The sequence below is a fragment of the Canis lupus genome, chromosome 3, assembly GCF_011100685.1.
Source record: "Canis lupus familiaris isolate Mischka breed German Shepherd chromosome 3, alternate assembly UU_Cfam_GSD_1.0, whole genome shotgun sequence".
NCBI lineage: Eukaryota > Metazoa > Chordata > Mammalia > Carnivora > Canidae > Canis > Canis lupus.
In genome coordinates this window covers 16959264-16976066 of record NC_049224.1, presented here as the reverse complement: position 1 = coordinate 16976066, position 16803 = coordinate 16959264, and the positions used below count along the sequence as shown (strand labels likewise).

Below are 16803 nucleotides of genomic sequence, written 5' to 3'. Positions count from 1 at the left end.
TGCGATACTTGCAAAGTAAATTTAAGCTATTTATCAGTGATGTCTCACATTCTCACTGGAAATTCTAGATCTTATTAGTTTCTTCCTTCCTTTTTTTTCCTTTCTTCTTTCCTTCTTTCTAATTTTTTCAAATATTATCACTATGCCAGCCTTTGTCCCAGGATAAGAACTGGGAGTCGTAATGCTTAACTTTTTTTTTGGTTGCAATTTTCTAATTTTTTAATAAATGACTTAGGAACCTTAGAGTGTTGGGAGGCCTGGGTGCCTCAGGGGTTGAGCTTCTGCCTTTGGCTCAGGGTGTGATCCCAGACTCCCTGGATAAAGTCCCACATTGGGCTCCCCACAGGGAGCCTGCTTCTCCCTCTGCCTGTGTCTCTTATGAATAAATAAATACACTCTTAAAAAAAAAAAAAAAAGGACCTTAGAGTAGTTGAACAGGAAATTAGTATAGTGAAAGTAAAATAAACATTTAGAAAAAAAATAAGTACATGGATAAATCATAGGTGATTTCTAAATAGTCATTTAGGGAATTAAATACTGAATAGTTTTCCTGGAAATGTTATTCTCTCTCTGATAAAATGAGCATTCTGAAAATCATGACAATTTTTTTATTTCTAGAGGTTTCCTATTGCAGCCAAAAAATACACACATATATATTTAACTTAAGCTAGAAGGTGGTACTGGAAACAGTTTTTTTCATTTACTGTATTACAGGATGCTTGAATATTATAGAACAATCAGTTCTTTCCTGCCATCAAAAAAGCCTTCAAGAGATATGGGATAAGAAAATAGTCATACTGTGAAAGTCATTCGCTTTGAATCCTGATTCCATGTATTTGAAAAAGGACTACCAAATTTGGTGTTATATCTTAATATATTTTGGTGTATTGATAACAATAGTATAGGAAAATGAAGAGCAGTCTTTAAGAAATATTTTAGGATTTTTAGTTTCAAGGATTGCTTTATTTTTGACTTCTAAAATACCCTAAGTCAGTTCTAGATAAAACCTATTATTTTGTCTCAATTACAGATAATCTAAAGAACAAAAACCAGTTATTTAATGGCTTACTAGAAATATAACAGCTTTATTTTCTCTCTAAACTAAATTACTATAGTACTGCCATTTTAATATAACTTTTTAAAAGATATGATCAAGGATATGATTTCTTTATTTCCATTCTGCATTTCCATTTATTTACTTTTTAAGATGGTCCTTTACATTAATAACTTAAAGATATTCAAGTACTATAGATAGCTAGAGGCATCATTGTTAGACTTGAAAATATGTGGGATTCTGATCCTTCGCTGGGCTTTATTGATTTAGTCATAAGGCACCTAAACACACAGTACTCTTTTGTACTATAAGTTGAAAAGCCTTTCCCATGCAGTTAATGTTGCAACTTTTGCCCCAATCAATATTTAGTTAGCAGCCCGCAGGAATGGTGGTAAACTTTGTTCTACACCAGTATTTTAGGTAATAAAATATTAAATCATTTCTTGAAATATAACAAGATTTCTTTTTCAGATTTAATGTGACAAGATAGTATTTTATACTGTTTTTATTAGCAGTATAACAAATGGTGAGTAAAAAATTCAGATACAGTGCAGACAGACTTAGGCTGTCAGAACTAGTGCGGTGGCTTTGTCTGGCTCTTAGAGCACAAAACCCTTAGGTAGGATACATACAGAAAATCTGTTGTCAACAAATGACAAATATTTTAGGGTTCAGTTTATAGTTATTTTCTGTAGGATATTACTACTCATATAAAACACATATTCCAGGATATTCAATTAGACACAAAATGTGTATAAATTATTTTCAATTTCTATAGAAATTAAACATTTCCTAATATCCTTATATGGCACTATTTAACTATAGATGTTTTGGAGGGAGAGACACAATATCATACCTCCTCTAACTTTTCATGTTACCTAGAAAAATGTTATGTATTTGTATTTATTGACTAGCCAATATTTGGTACTCAACTGTTTGCTGGAAAAATGTGAAGCAGAGAATTTCTAAGAATGGTGCAATCACATCTGCATTAGAAATCTGGAATTGCCACTCACTGGTTATGTATATTTGAATAAGTTACTTAAAGCCTCTGGATTTCAGTTCTCTCATCCATAAAATAAGGCAAGATTTTTTGAATGTACACTTAAATATCTAGCAGTATTTCCCCCTAAGATGGTAAAATGGCCCTATTTAAATCGGTTCCTTTTCAAGACACCTTAAAATGAGAACAAAAAAGGGGTGGGTGGTAAGAAAAGGAACCGTCACAAATCTTGAATTCTAGGTTATTATGTGAATCCTTAGTTATTAAAGGAAAGTGCACTGAGACATGAAAAGGACTGAAAAATTGTACCAAAATAAAAAAAAAAAGACAATCAGTCTCTTGTAGACTGAATCTCAGAGATAGTCATTTGTCTTCCGGACAAATATTTGAGTATTCTGGTCTAGATAATTTATATTAAAAAATCTTAGAAAACTAAAATAGTTGGTTCAGGTTATGGTAAAAGCCCTCTCCCTTTCTGGCAATTGAATATCACAGAATAATGAATCAACCTACAATAATACACCTCAACCAAAACCTGCTACTTTTCACACAGAGCCAGTACTTAACTTTCTATTACTCATTTAAAAATATTGTACTAGTTTCTGCAATTGAATGAATTTTTATGCCACCCTCTCGCCAAAAAAAATTTATATGTTGAAATCCTAACCCCGCTATTGTGATGTCATTATGAGGTAAGGTTTGGGGAAGTGATTAGGTCATGAGGGAGATCTCATAAAAGTGGAATTAGTTCCTTATAAGAGAGACCCCAGAGAGCTCTCTTGCCCTGTATACTATGTGAAGATACAATAAAAAGTTTGTAACGTGGAAAAGGGTGGACCCTCACCAAAATCCATACTGACACCCTGACCTTGGACTTTCAAGCTCTGAAACTATGAGAAATAAAATGTTGTTGGTTATAAGATGCTCAGTCTATGGTATGCTGTTATAGGAGCCCAAAACTGATTACACCTTTCTCTAGGAAGGTTGTAACAAATTACCATAAACTGAGTGGCTTAAAACAGTGGAAATGTATTTTCTCACTGCTCTGGTGGCCAGAAATCTGAAATCAAAATATCAGCAAGTCTGTGCTCCCTTCAAAGGCACTAGAAGAAAATCTTTACTTGATTCTTGTGGCTTTTATGGTAGCTTTAGGTTTTAGTGGCTTGTGGCTGTGTAACTTACATATCTCCTTCGGACTCTGTGTGAGTTATTCCTCTTCTATTGGTCTCAAATTTCCCTCTTCTCTCTCTTTTTTTTTAATGTATTTATTTATGTGAGACACAGAGAGAGGGACAGAGACATGGACAGAGGGATAAGTAGGCTTCCTGGGGGGAGTTGAATGTGAGCCTCGATCCCAGGACCTGGGATCACAACCTGAGCTAAAGGCAGATGCTCAACCACTGAGCCACCCAGGCATCCCTCCCTCTTCTTTTTCTTATAAGAACTCCCATTACTGTACTTAGGGCCCAACTGGATGATCCAGAATGATTATCTCAAAATCCTTAATATGTCTGCAGAGACCCTTTCTCCAAATAAAGTCAAGAATTGTAAGTGAACATATCTTTTAGAGAAGCCCACTTTCCAATTCATTAAAGAATGAAAAAGTAACCAAAAAAATCACACTTTTGAGAAAACTATTAAGAAAACAAATATAAAAATATAAGGGGATTGTGATTTCAATAATATCAGAGTATTTTAATCAGACTGCCCAGAATTATAAACTAGTAAGGAAATATACATAAATATATTTTTGATGATAGTGAAAGATGACTGAAAATAGACATAGGATGACATTATACCCTTTTTCCTAAGTTTTTAAGTTTTATTTTCACTATAGTGAACATGCAGTGTTATATTAGTTTCAAGCATCCTATATAGTGATTCACCACTTCTATACATTACTCAGTGCTCATTGCTCTTAATCCCCATCACTTATTTTACACATTCTCCCTCAACTCCCCTCTAATAACCATCCATTTGTTCTCTATAGTTAAGAGTCCACTTTTTTGGTTAGTCTCTCTCACCCCCTTTTCTTTTGATTTTTTTTTGTTCCTTAAATTTCAGATATGTGTAAAATTATGTGGTATTTGTCTTTCTCTGACTGATTTTTCTTGACACAATACTCTCTAACTCCTTCCCTGTTGTTGCAAAAGGCAAGATTTCATTCTTTGTACAGGCTGAATAATATTCTTGTGTTTGTGCATGTGCGTATGTGCTTATGCATTCATCTATGAATGGACACTCAGGCTGTTTCCATAATTTGTCAGTTGTAAATAGTGTTGCAATAACATAGAAGTGCATATATCCTTTCAAATTAGCATTCTTGTATTGTTTTGGTACTATGCAGTAGTGTGATTACTGTCATAGAGTAGTACCATTTAAAAGTTTTGAGGAACCTCCATTCTGTTTTCCACAGTGACTGCACCAGTCTGCATTCCCACCAACAGTGCAAGAGGGTTCCTTTTTCTCCACGTCCGCACTAACACTTACTGTTTTTTGTATTTTTTATTTTAGTCATTCTCACAGGTATTAGGTGATATGTCATTAGAGATTTGATTTACGTTTCCCTAATGATGAGAAATATTGAGCATCTTTTCATGTATATGTTGGCCATGTGGATGTCTTCTTTGGAGAATGTGTATTCATGTCTGCCCATTTTTTAAAGATTTATATTATTTTAGAGGGAGAGAGAGAGAGCTCATGGGGTGAGAAAAGGCAGAGGAAGAGAGAGATTCTGAAGCAGATCCCCTGCTGAATGTGGAGCCTGACTGAGGGGTTGATCCCACAACCCATGAGATCATGACCTGAACTGGAAATCAAGAACCCTACACTTAACCATCTGAGCCACCAGGGTGCTGGTCTTCTCCCCATTTCTTGATTGTTTTTTGATTGTTTTTTGATTGTTTTTTTTTTTTTAAGATTTTATTTATTCATTCATGAGAGACACAGAGAGAGGGAGGCAGAGACACAGGCAGAGGGAGAAGCAGGCTCCATGCAGGGAGCCCGAAGCGGGACTTGATCCCAGGTCTCCAGGATCATGCCCTGGGCCAAAGGCAGCACTAAACTGCTGAGCCACCCGGGCTGCCCCTGAGCTACCTGAGCTGCCCTGTTTTTTCTGTGTTGAGTTGTATTAGTTCTTTATATATTTTGGATACTAACCCTTTATTTGATAATTCACTTGTAAATCTCTTTCTCCCATTCTGTTAGTTTTGTTGAGTCTTTCATTTACTGTACAGAAGCTTTTTATGTTAAGGTAGTCCCAATAGTTTATTTTTGCTTTTATTTCCCTTGCTTCAGGAGACTTGTCTAGAAAAATTTTGCTATGGCCAGTGTCAGAAATTATTGCCTGTATTCTCTTTTAGGATTTTTATGGTTTTATACCTGAGAGGTCTTTAATCCATTTTGAGTTTATTTTTGTGTATGGTGTGAGGAAGTGGTCCAGATTCATTCTTTTGCATGTAGCTGTCTAGTTTTCCTGACACCATTTGTTGAAGAAACATTTTCTCATTGCATATTTTTGCCTCTTTTATCAAAAATTGACCATGTAATTGTGGGTTTGTTTCTGGGCTTTCTATCCTGTTCATCAATCTGTGTGTCTATATTTGTGCTAGTCCCATACTGTTTTGATTACTCTAGCATTGTAGTGTAACTTGAAACCTGGATTATGATATCTCCAGTTTTGTTTTTCCTTTTCAAGATTGTTTTTGGGCTATTCAGGGATTCAATTTTAGGATTATTGGTTCTAGTTTTGTGAAAAATGGTGTTGGTATTTTGAGAGAGATTGAATCTGTGGATTGCTTTGGTTAGTATGGTAACCAAATGTTAGTATGGTAACATTTTAACAATATTTGTTCTTTCAACCAGTGAACATGGAACGTCTTCTCCTTTGTGTCCTTTTCAGTTTCTTTCACCAATGCTTTATAGTTTTCAAAGTACAGATCTTTTGCCTCTTTGGTTAAATTTATTTCTAGGTATTTTATTCTTTTTGGTGCAGTTGTGCATGGGATTGCTTTCTTAATTACTCCTTTTATTGCTTCATTATTAGTGTTTAGAAATGCAACATGGGCAGCCCCAGTGGCTCAGTGGATCAGCCCAGGGCGTGATCCTGGAGTCCTAGGATCAAGTCCCACGTCAGGTTCCCTGCATGGAGCCTGCTTCTCCCTCTGCTTGTGTCTTTGCCCCCCCCCCCCCACCTCTCTCTCTCTCTCTCTCTCTGTGTGTGTCTCTCATGAATAAATAAATAAAAACTTAAAAAAATGCAACAGATTTCTATATATTGAATTGATGTCCTATGGCCTTCCTGAATTCGATTATCAGTTCAAGTAGGTTTCGTGGAGTCTTTAGGGTTTTCTATATATAGTATCATGTCATCTACAAATATTGTAAGTTTTACTTCTTCCTACCAATTTGGGTGCCTTTTATTTCTTTTTGTTGTCTTATAGTTATTGCTTGGACTTACACTACTATGTGGAATAAAAGTGGTGAAAATGGACGTCCTTGTCTTACTCCTGACCTTAGAGGAAAAGCTCTCAGTTTTACACCATTGAGTATGATGTTCACTGTGGGTTTTCATATATGGCCTTTATTACATTGAGGTATGTTCCCTCTAAATCTACTTTGTGGAGGGTTTTTATCGTGAATGGAGGTTTTACTTTGTCAAATGTTATTTTTGCTTCTGTTGAGATAATCATATGGTTTTTATCCTTCCTCTATGGATATGTATCATGTTGACTGATCTGCAAACATTGAACCACACTTGCATCCCAGGAATAAATCCGACTTGATCATGGTGAATGATTTTTTTAATGCATTTTTGGATTCATCTTAGTAATATTTTGTTGAAAATTATTCTATGTCCATCATAGATAATGTTCTGTAGTTCTCTCTCTCTTTTTTTTTTTTTTTTTGATGAGTCTGGGTAAAGGTTTATCAATTCTAATAATCTTTCAGAGAACCAGCTCCAGGTTTCATTGATCTGTTCTATTGGTGTCTTTGGTTTGTTTCTGTTTTATTTCTGCTCTAATATTTATTATCTTTGTTTTGCTTGTTGGAGTTTCATTCTTTTTCTAATTCCTTTAGGAGTAAGGTTTAGATTGTTTATTTGAAAAAAAATTTTAAAGATTTTATTTATTTATTCATGAGAGGCACATAACAGAGAGAGACAGAGAGGCACAGACACAGGCAGAGAGAGAAGCAGGCTCCATGCAGGGACCCTGATGTGGGATTTGATCCCAGGACTCCAGGATCATGCTTTGAGCCAAAGGCAGGCGCTAAACCTCTGAGCCACCCAGGGATCTCCTATTTGAAAATTTTCTTTTTGAGGTAGCCAGCATTGCTACAGACTTCCCTCTAGAACAGTGGTTGCTGTATCTTAAAGATTTTTGGCCATTATGTTTTCATTTTCACTTGTTTCCATGTATTTTTAAATTTTCTTTTTGATTTTCTGGTTGACCTGGTCATGGTTGAGTAGCATGTTATTTAACTTCCATGTATTTGTGGTCTTTCCAGATTTCTTTCTTGTGGTTGATTTCTAGTTTATAGCATTGTGGTCAGAAAAGATAAATGGAATGACTTTAATCTTTTTTGAATTTGTTGAGACTTATTTTTCTGGCCTATTATGTCATGTATTTTAGAAGAAAGTTTTGTGTGCACTTGAAAAATATATTCTGCTGTTTCAGGATGGGATGTTCTGAATGTATCTATTAAATGCATCTGGTCTTATGCGTCACTCAAAGTGTCTATTTCATTATTGATTTTCTGTTTGGATAATATACCCATTGATGTAAGTGGAATACTAAAATCTCTTACCTTTAATGGATTACTATCAATTGGTTCCTTCGTGTATGTTATTAACTGCTTCAAGTATTTGGTCCCATGTTGTGTGCAGAAATATTTATAATTGTTATATATTCTTGTTTGGATGTCCCCTGAATGATTAGCGTCTTCCTTTGTTTCTTGTTATAGTCTTTGTTTCAAAGTCTATTTTCTTCAATATAAGTATTGCTACTCCAGCTTGCTTTTTACATCCATTTGCATGATAAATGCTTCTCCATCCTTCCACTTTGAAATCTGCATATGTCTTGAGGTCTGAAATGCCTTTCTGTACAGATGGGTCTTGTTTGTTTTTTTTAATCCATTTCTTCACCCTGTCTTTTGATTAGAGCATTTATTCCATTTACCTTCAAAGTAATTATTGGTATGTATGTATTTATTGCCATTTTGTTACTTGTTTCATGTTTGTTTTGGTAGTTTTTCTCTGTTCCTATATTCTCTTGCTCTCTTCAATCACAATTTGTTGGGTTTCTTTAGTAATTTACTTGACTTACTTTCTCCTTATTTTTTGCATATCTATTAAAAACATGGAACCCTTCACAAATTTGCGTGTTGTTTTGCACAGGGACCATGCTAATTTTTTTTGTATCATTCCAATTTTGTATATGTGCTGCTGAAGCAAGCATGGCATTATACCCTTTAGGAAAGGAAAGTACACTGGATAAATTTTACTTTTGTCTGTGTGGGTCCTCTTCTCCCAGAGGGTACCACCCAGTTTAACTTATATAAGGTTGGTTAAATTTGAGCAGAAATCTCATTAAAACTTATTCCTACTGGTTAGAGGAATTTGCAGGAAAGCTGGAAAGTGAGGGGAAAAAAATCAAGGAGAGAAAAGAGTCATGGTGTGGGGAGGGGCTCAAATATATGTGTCATCTCTGTCTAAATTGTTGGCTGGTATATGAATAAACCTGTGTGGGTAAAGTCCAGTAGTACAAAGGAATAGGTACAAGGTTAATAATAATTAGCAAAGACATCAGCTGCCTTCCATGGCAGGTTTATTACGTTTTGAGTTGGAGTCCTACCAATTTAGGTATCGAATAAGACAAAAACCAAAGGGCAACAACAACAACAAAACCCAGAATTCTTCGGAGGTAACTAATATATGACAGAATCTATCATTCACATGTTCCACATGCAGGAGAAAATTCTAGAAATTCTGTAAAGAAACAGGTACATGTGACATGTAGTCACGAGAAAAAACAATAATAGAAGGTCACCCAGACAACAATATCTCGATGTTGGAATTAGTAAACAAATGTAAAGGAAGGAGTATAACTGTTCTTCTATAAAGATGATACATTGTCTACATGGAAATTTATAGACTGTTTGAAGTTATTACTAGACTAATAAGTGAAGTTAAACTGGATTTAAGAATCAGTATGCATATATTAAATACATATTTGAAAACAAATGGGAAGTAAAATAAAGTAATTTTTGAGGGGGGCATAATTATAAGAAAATAAAGGTTTAAATAATAAAAAAAGGAGCCTGCCTGGCTCAGTCAGTAGAGAATGTAATTCTTGATCTTGGGGTCATGAGTTCAAGTCCCACATTGAGCACAGAACTTACTTTAAAAATTGAATGAATGAATAAATAGAAAGATATATCATGCTCTTGGAATCAAAGACAAAATGCTGTTCAGGTATTTTTAGCCTAGTTTCTTCCCAAATTGGTCAATAAATTGAACACCTCAGCCATAAACTTATCTAACTTTTTTAAATTGAAAATTGAAAAATTGTTCTAGAATTTATAGTTACTTTCTAAAATCCACTTTTACAAGTGACATTGTATAGCCAAAACAAAATTAAAGAAGAAAAAATAATAATGTAGGAAAGCTTACAATAGACATTAAGATTACTAAAAAGTTGGATTTAAGAAATTGTGTCACTATTTAAAGAAAAGAAATGGATCACTATAATAATGAAATTTGAGAAAAAGACAAACACATATGTGATTCATTCATTTCAAATCTGATGTCAAAAATATTCCATAGGAAAAATATCTTCAATAAATAGTGCTGGAACAACTACATATCCATTTGGGTGTGGAAACAAAACTTGATATCCATTTTACATATACACAAAATTTAATTTGAACTGAATCATAGACCTAAATATAAATACTAACACTGTAAAGACTTGAGAAGAAAATATAACTAAAAGGATTAATTAGCCTGGTCACAGAAAACAACTGTAAAGGACAAATGATAAGTTAAACTTTATGAAAATAAAAATCTGATCCTCAAAAGATACTATTAACAAAATAAAAGTAGGATAAAAACAAACTGGGGTAAAATATTGTCAAAATACATATTTTAACAAAGAATTCACTTCCAGAATACATAAAGATTCTCTAAACTCCACGTAAAAGACTAACAACACAATAAAATTTGTACAAATTATTTGAAAACAAACATCACAAAATGCATGTGTGTATGTGTGTGTGTGTGAGAGCGAGAGAGAGATATTAAAACATCTGTTAAAACACTGTGGATACATCATGCAGGGGAAAATAACTGGATACAGAGTAGTAATCTCATTGACAAAGTCTGTATAGCTGGTGAGAATGACAGTTACCTTTACCAATTGTAAAGTAAGGTGGTAAGCCTGTCACATCTCTTTGAGGGAGAATTCCAGGATGTTATTCTAAAGGACAAGAATTTTTCCACCAGAGATCTATTGTGAGTCTATATATAGCAACTATTTTCTACATGCTTTGTATTCAGAGTTTGTAGCTTTATTGGGCCATGTGGTCTTTTCAAAACACTTAATTATACATGACTGGATATTAGAAAGATGTTATTTTCTGGCTGGAGCCAGGGCTTGATCATAGGGTCTAGGTTCGATTAATGGGATTGTTTCCCCTGAATTTTGAAACTCCAAGGAATGAATGCAAGATACAAGAACAGAAAGAAACTATTCTAGGTGGTAGTAGTGGTGGAGAGAGAAAAGTTCAGCTTATCAACAAAGTGTGTTAATGGCAGTAGCTTTGCCAACATAATTTTTAACTTAGGTTTTCTTTTTTTTTTTTTTTTTAATTTTTTTTTTTAAATTTATTTATGATAGTCACACAGAGAGAGAGAGAGAGGCAGAGACACAGGCAGAGGGAGAAGCAGGCTCCATGCACCAGGAGCCCGACGTGGGATTCGATCCCGGGTCTCCAGGATCACGCACTGGGCCAAAGGCAGGCGCCAAACCGCTGCGCCACCCAGGGATCCCTAACTTAGGTTTTCTATGTTGATTCTTGGTTTTCCTTTTCGTACCTTACTTCTATTTCTCAAACCTGATTTTCCAGTTTTCCATAATCCAGTCTGCCATGCCCTAGCCTTTTAGCAAATGCATTTTCTAATTAAGGTACCCAGAGCCATTTTCTGTTTTTTTTTTTTTTTCAACCAAGTTTGCAAGGATGTTATTACAACCTAATTGTACACTTACATAAACCCCAGTACATTTGAGCATATAAATTTTAAGAAATTCTCTAACTGAATGGACATGGATAATTCTCGAATCTCTATCCATAGCAATTTTTAAATACTGCATTAGTTTGCTTAAAAATGCAGGTAGCTAATCTAACAGCTGCACAGTGCTCCCTCTGTTGGGTGCCACCTGAATGAGAGTCAAGAGGTTGGTGGTGCAGGGAAAGGAGAATGCTGCTTGTCACATGTGCCTTCTCCTGGTTTACTGAATCAGAATTTTTAATATGTATATGTATTCAGGTACATGTCAGAAGTTGAGGTCCACTGCAATATATATATGCTAACTTTGATTTCAAAGTGAGTTGTTTTCTGTTAACTTTATTACATTTTTAGTACACATATGAACAGAAACATTTATGTATGTATGCATGGTATGTATTTATTTGTGTTTTTTAATCTGCCCAGAAAATGTGCTATTTGAGTGACCTGATATATTTCAGTTGCTTGATACTAATGTTTGTGGTGGAAAAAAAAAAAAAAAGCAATTTGAGGTCTTTAAAACCAGGCGATGTGAACCGGTTAAGGATTAGGAGATAGCAAGAGTGGGTAAGGGTTGTCTGACTCACTCTCTTAATGAGTGGGTTCCTGTGGGGGTGGGAGGGGAGGGAGGAGGCTGACCAGCTGTTTTCCATCTCCACTGAAGCTAGTCAAAATAAATACAAGTAGACTGTTGTTGGACTAGATGTTAGAGGCTGAGGTAAGGTGGGTAAAGGGAAGAGGAAATGGCTTACTCAAATAGCTTTAAATGTGGGAAAGAATACTAAGATGAATACTGAGGTACATTTCTGACTAAAGAACAATGAGATAGCTTAAATTATCTCCTTAGTTTCCTTTAAGCCCTTGGAGCCCAGAATTCAGGATCTGAGGGGAACATCCAACTTCTTAGCAGCCAAAGAAACTATATTAAGGAACACATTTACTACTAAATTGTTACTGAATTTAAAGGGAGCTGATGAATGGCTGGCAAAAGGAGGCTGTCTCATGATGTTCTGAAAGCAAAACCAGTTAAGAGGGTCAGCAGATCTCTAATTATAATGGAGCAGTTAACACCACTATAATTAAAGCTGCATCAGCATTTCCATTGCAAACTAATGTTTTTCATGGGTTGAAACTCAGCTGTAAAGATTCAGTCTTGGCTGAAAGTTGGCATATAGGGCTCAGGAACTCAGCAGGGAAGGGGCAAAGAAGGGAGATTTTAAAAAATTTATTTACTGAACTGTCAAACACAAAATATAGCCATTAAGATCTGTTGAGGAAATAATAAATAATACATTCTCTCAAAATTAGTATGCATAGCAAACCCTGGGTGCCATAGGCATGGTGGAAAAAAAAAAAAACATTTAAGTTATACAGATTGGCAAACAAAAAAAAAATACTTGAACTGAAGGATGAGTTTTTAATCCTGTGAGTCGTGTCTCTTTTACAGAGAATATTTAGATGTTGCTAAAAACATATTTAGTGTTCTTAAATATTTATTTGCCCAAGAAATTTAGATGACTCCAATGAAGCTGCAAAATGTACACCAGCACAGTGGGGTTAGTTACATAGGACGTTATATCACTTTCTTCCTCTGATTCCTTTGATAGATAACTTTAATCTAAATTCCCTCATTTCTATGAATGTTAACACTTTTCTTTTTATACATGAATTTCTGGATGTTTCTTAATAATGATACACTGATTTACTGTGATATGTTAATTTTTATACATACTCCATTTTTGTACTTTAAAAGGTACAGTTAATAACTCATGAAGGAAAATTACAAGATGTTAAGGGCCTACTATGCACCGGACACATACCTAGTGGCTTGTTTTCAACTTTATGATTCTGCTTGGAATTATTTTTATTTTTGAATATTTACATTAAAAATAATTTATATTATTGCTTTAATTTATGTTACTTTATTATTACCTTGATTTTTATTTTGCCCTGTAAAATCTCAAAGCTCTTTGTTCTTTGAATGTAATGACACTATTTAGGTAAGGGCCAGTTTGATCATTCTTGTCTAATCTATAACTTTATTTATTATGGTCAAGATTATAAAACCAAGTAAGAAAATCTCACAGAAAAGCCATTTCAGAGAACTTTGATATCAAGGAAAATAAGTTGAATATTCATTATATATTGACAAATACCTGGAAGGATAATAACCAAACTGATAAATGTGATGTGACAGGAGACAAGTAGGTGAGAAATCAGCTTAAGGATGATAATAAACTGACTTTAAACTTAACTGTTGTATTTTGAACTTTCATGGAGAAATACATTTTTGTACTTTTGTGTTTCTGAATGAGTTTTAACAATAAAAATTGAAAGAAAAACCTGTTCTAGCAAATGTGGCAATTAAAAAAATGAACAGAAGATATGAGGTTCAGTTGTATACATAAGAATATCTTTCTCTTATCTGAACCTGCATTTATGGTTCAAAAGACTTTTAAATATATGTTAACTCAGTAGGAATAAGGAAACCTCTTACAGAATAAAAACAGCCTACTGGTATCTAAAAATGTTCTACAAACTAATCCAAAAGTATTTTGTGTTTTGCTTAGACCTTGCCAATAAACTTCCTGCTGAGTATGTGGTTTATTGCAATTAAAAGAGAAAAGATGGTAGATAATGGATTGGACATATCTTGTGGCTCTCCTTTTTCTCTTCCACCATTTTCCCTCACACGTGTTCCAAACTGTGCTTGACTGGCTACCTCTCTCTGGCAGCCATTCCATTAACAAATTCTTTGGAATACTGACCTAAGTAGCCGCTCTCATTGCCTGTAAGTTACCAGCAGGAGGAAAGTGGTGGTTATTAAAAGTCAGCTAAGAAGTAAAAAATAGATTTTAAAGGCTGTGGACATGGAGGGGGGGGAGGGGTCTTTGGAGTAGATCCAAACCAGGTTGGCCTGAATTGAGCAGCTATTAACTCTACAAAAGTTTTCTGAGAGAAAAGTTGCCATTCATATTTCAACTTAGAGAAGTCAAGAAGTTAGCCAAACAAGATGTAGATAATCAAGAACAACAGTTTGCAAACCTCAAGGAAACCATGGTGGAAAGGGGGGAAAATGGATATGAAAACCTCAGAGAAAAACTAATCAAATCAGACTTCTTGAAGGTCCTGGCTCCTCATTCATGGAGTCAGTTACCCAGGCGATGAAAGTATTGAGCATCTATTCCATGTCATTTTTGATTCTGGCCTGGGGATACAAAAATAAATGAGCCATGATGTGATTTTCATATTTATGATCATTTAAAATACATTTTCTCACTTTAGATCACAACTTCCTGCTGAAAGCTAGTTTGATATAGGACTGGTCAAAGTTGAAAGTTGTTTTAGGATTATTATCTTCTCTGTTTAGTGCTTTAGTCTTCAAATAATTCTTTTTCCTTCTTCAGATATTCAGTTTCTGACTTCACTTAAGTCTCATGTCAATGTGTACATAAAAACATGTTCTCCTAGGATGGATTCAACCTATTAAAGGGTAAACAAAGCAATTTATAGGCAAGGAATCAACATTAAAGACAAACAACAAAAGAAGGAATAAAATGAAATGACATAGAATAAGGTAGAAAATAAAATGAAGTGAGTTTCTAGTGGTACAGGTTAGCATATACTATGTTAGCATATATTTGTATACATATATTCAACTATATGTGTATATTAATTTATGCCAAAAATGCTTTCCTCCTTATGGTTATTTATATTTTACTTTATTTCTGTTTCTAGAATGTTATTTACATCATTAGTGGATTATAGGAAATGATGGTGATGATTTTCATTTTTTAACAAATACCAAGAAGATACTGCCCTTTTTTTGCCTATACATAAGGTCATGGTCTCACAGTTTTTATTAGGAAAAGCTCAGCAATTTCTGTGAGACTTTCTTTATCTCAGAGAGATAAAAATAAGCATCTTTTCTGAGTATTTTTGAGTGGGGAAGAATCTTTAAAATGTCTAACAAGATTGCCTGGTTCTTCTATTTTCCTAGGGTTTTTTATTTAGCTTTGATTAAGTCAAGACCTATCAGTCACTGATAAAGAGTCATGGAATATTTTGCAGGAGAGTAGGATGATTGATTTCTACAGAAATATGAGTAAAACTAATATATTTCAGTGATCCTTTGATTACAAAAACTGAAAAACTACCTTAAAATAAGAATGGGGCATTTTGATTTACGGAATTGAACAGCACAAAATAAAGTCAGATTCAGTACCCTACCAGGTCTATTGGCTCAATGTCATCAATAAATAGTGACTTGTTCGGCCTATGTTGTCTTTTTTTTTTTTTTTTTTTTTTCTTTTGTGATTTTACTCTCAGGTGTGGCCTCTCATCATATAAGAAAAGTATCCACAGCTGTAGACTGATATATTTTCAGTTTAACAACTGCCTAAAAAGAGTGTTCTCTTCTAGTAATTTCAGCAAAATCCAGTAGACTTGATTAGCTCTAATTGGCCTTATTTGGGTTACATTTAAAAACCTGAAGGACGCCTTGGTGGCTCAGCAGTTGAGCATCTGCCTTCGGCTCAGGGCGTGATCCCAGTCTGAGGATCGAGTCCCGCATGGGGCTCCGTGTGAGGCGCCTGCTTCTCTTTCTTCCTACGTCCTTGCCTCCTTCTCTGTGTCTCTCATGAATAAATAAATAAAATCTTAAAAAAAAAAAAACTGAGCAAATCACCATGTCCAGGAGGATGCTATGCCTACATATGACCAATTCAGTCATAGAACGAGGAGAAGAAAAATCTGAATCATTCAAAGAAAACGAATATTTATGTTTCTGGGAAGATGGAGTAGATATACTTAGCAAGAGGAATACAAAAGTACAACTAATAACTTTGGCTATAATATGTAAAATATAAGGAGACAAAGATGGACAGAAGAAGGCAGACCAAGGAAGGATCTTGAGATTCCAAGGGAAGACAAAGTGATGAGTTCCCTGGGTTTTTTTTTTTTTTTTTTTTTTTGACTTGATATACTTCAGATTGGCAACTGAAGAACTGGCAACCTGGGAAAAGGCAAGGAGTACATAAAAGATATCTCAAGAAAAGGATAGTCTTTCTAGTCAAAGGATCACGAAATGGGCTGGCTGGCAGGACAAAACACTAGGGTATATCTTCTCTGTACAAGCCAAATGAAACATACCCACAAAAAGAAGACAAAACAGCAGAGGCTCCACACCCTCTCTCCCAGCAAAGGTGAAGTAGAGAGCCTGAATATACAACCTAGAAAGCAGTAATAAACACCACTTACCACTTACGATGTCAAGATGTCATTGTTGACAACCTTTTGGACTAGAGTTTGGTGAAGAACATTAGCCATGATACCAAAATATTGATCTAGGCAAGAAAAAGATAAATTGGGCTTAATCAAAATTAAAATCTTTTGTTTTGGGAAAGACCATGTTGACAGGATGAAAATATAAACTATAGGCAGGGGAAACTATTTATAAGG

At 34.7% G+C, this 16803-nt stretch overlaps 2 long non-coding RNA genes and 1 pseudogene across 4 annotated transcripts in view; 1 reads left to right on the top strand and 2 right to left on the bottom strand.

The window, feature by feature from the left end:
• Positions 1 to 16803, top strand: part of LOC111095137 — a 106333-nt gene that overhangs the window by 26521 nt on the left and 63009 nt on the right. The window lies entirely within an intron of this gene.
• LOC119871319 lies at positions 8411 to 8511 on the bottom strand (annotated as a pseudogene).
• LOC102151432 overlaps positions 14567 to 16803 on the bottom strand; it is a 45383-nt gene continuing 43146 nt past the window's right edge. The window contains exons 4-5 of one of the 3 annotated variants that reach the window (XR_005356700.1): positions 16603 to 16688; positions 14567 to 14826 (exon numbers count right to left, since the gene is read on the bottom strand). This is a non-coding gene — a long non-coding RNA (uncharacterized LOC102151432). The remainder of the gene's footprint in view (positions 14827 to 16602; positions 16689 to 16803) is intronic. The other 2 variants (XR_005356701.1, XR_005356699.1) reach the window with 2 other exon arrangements.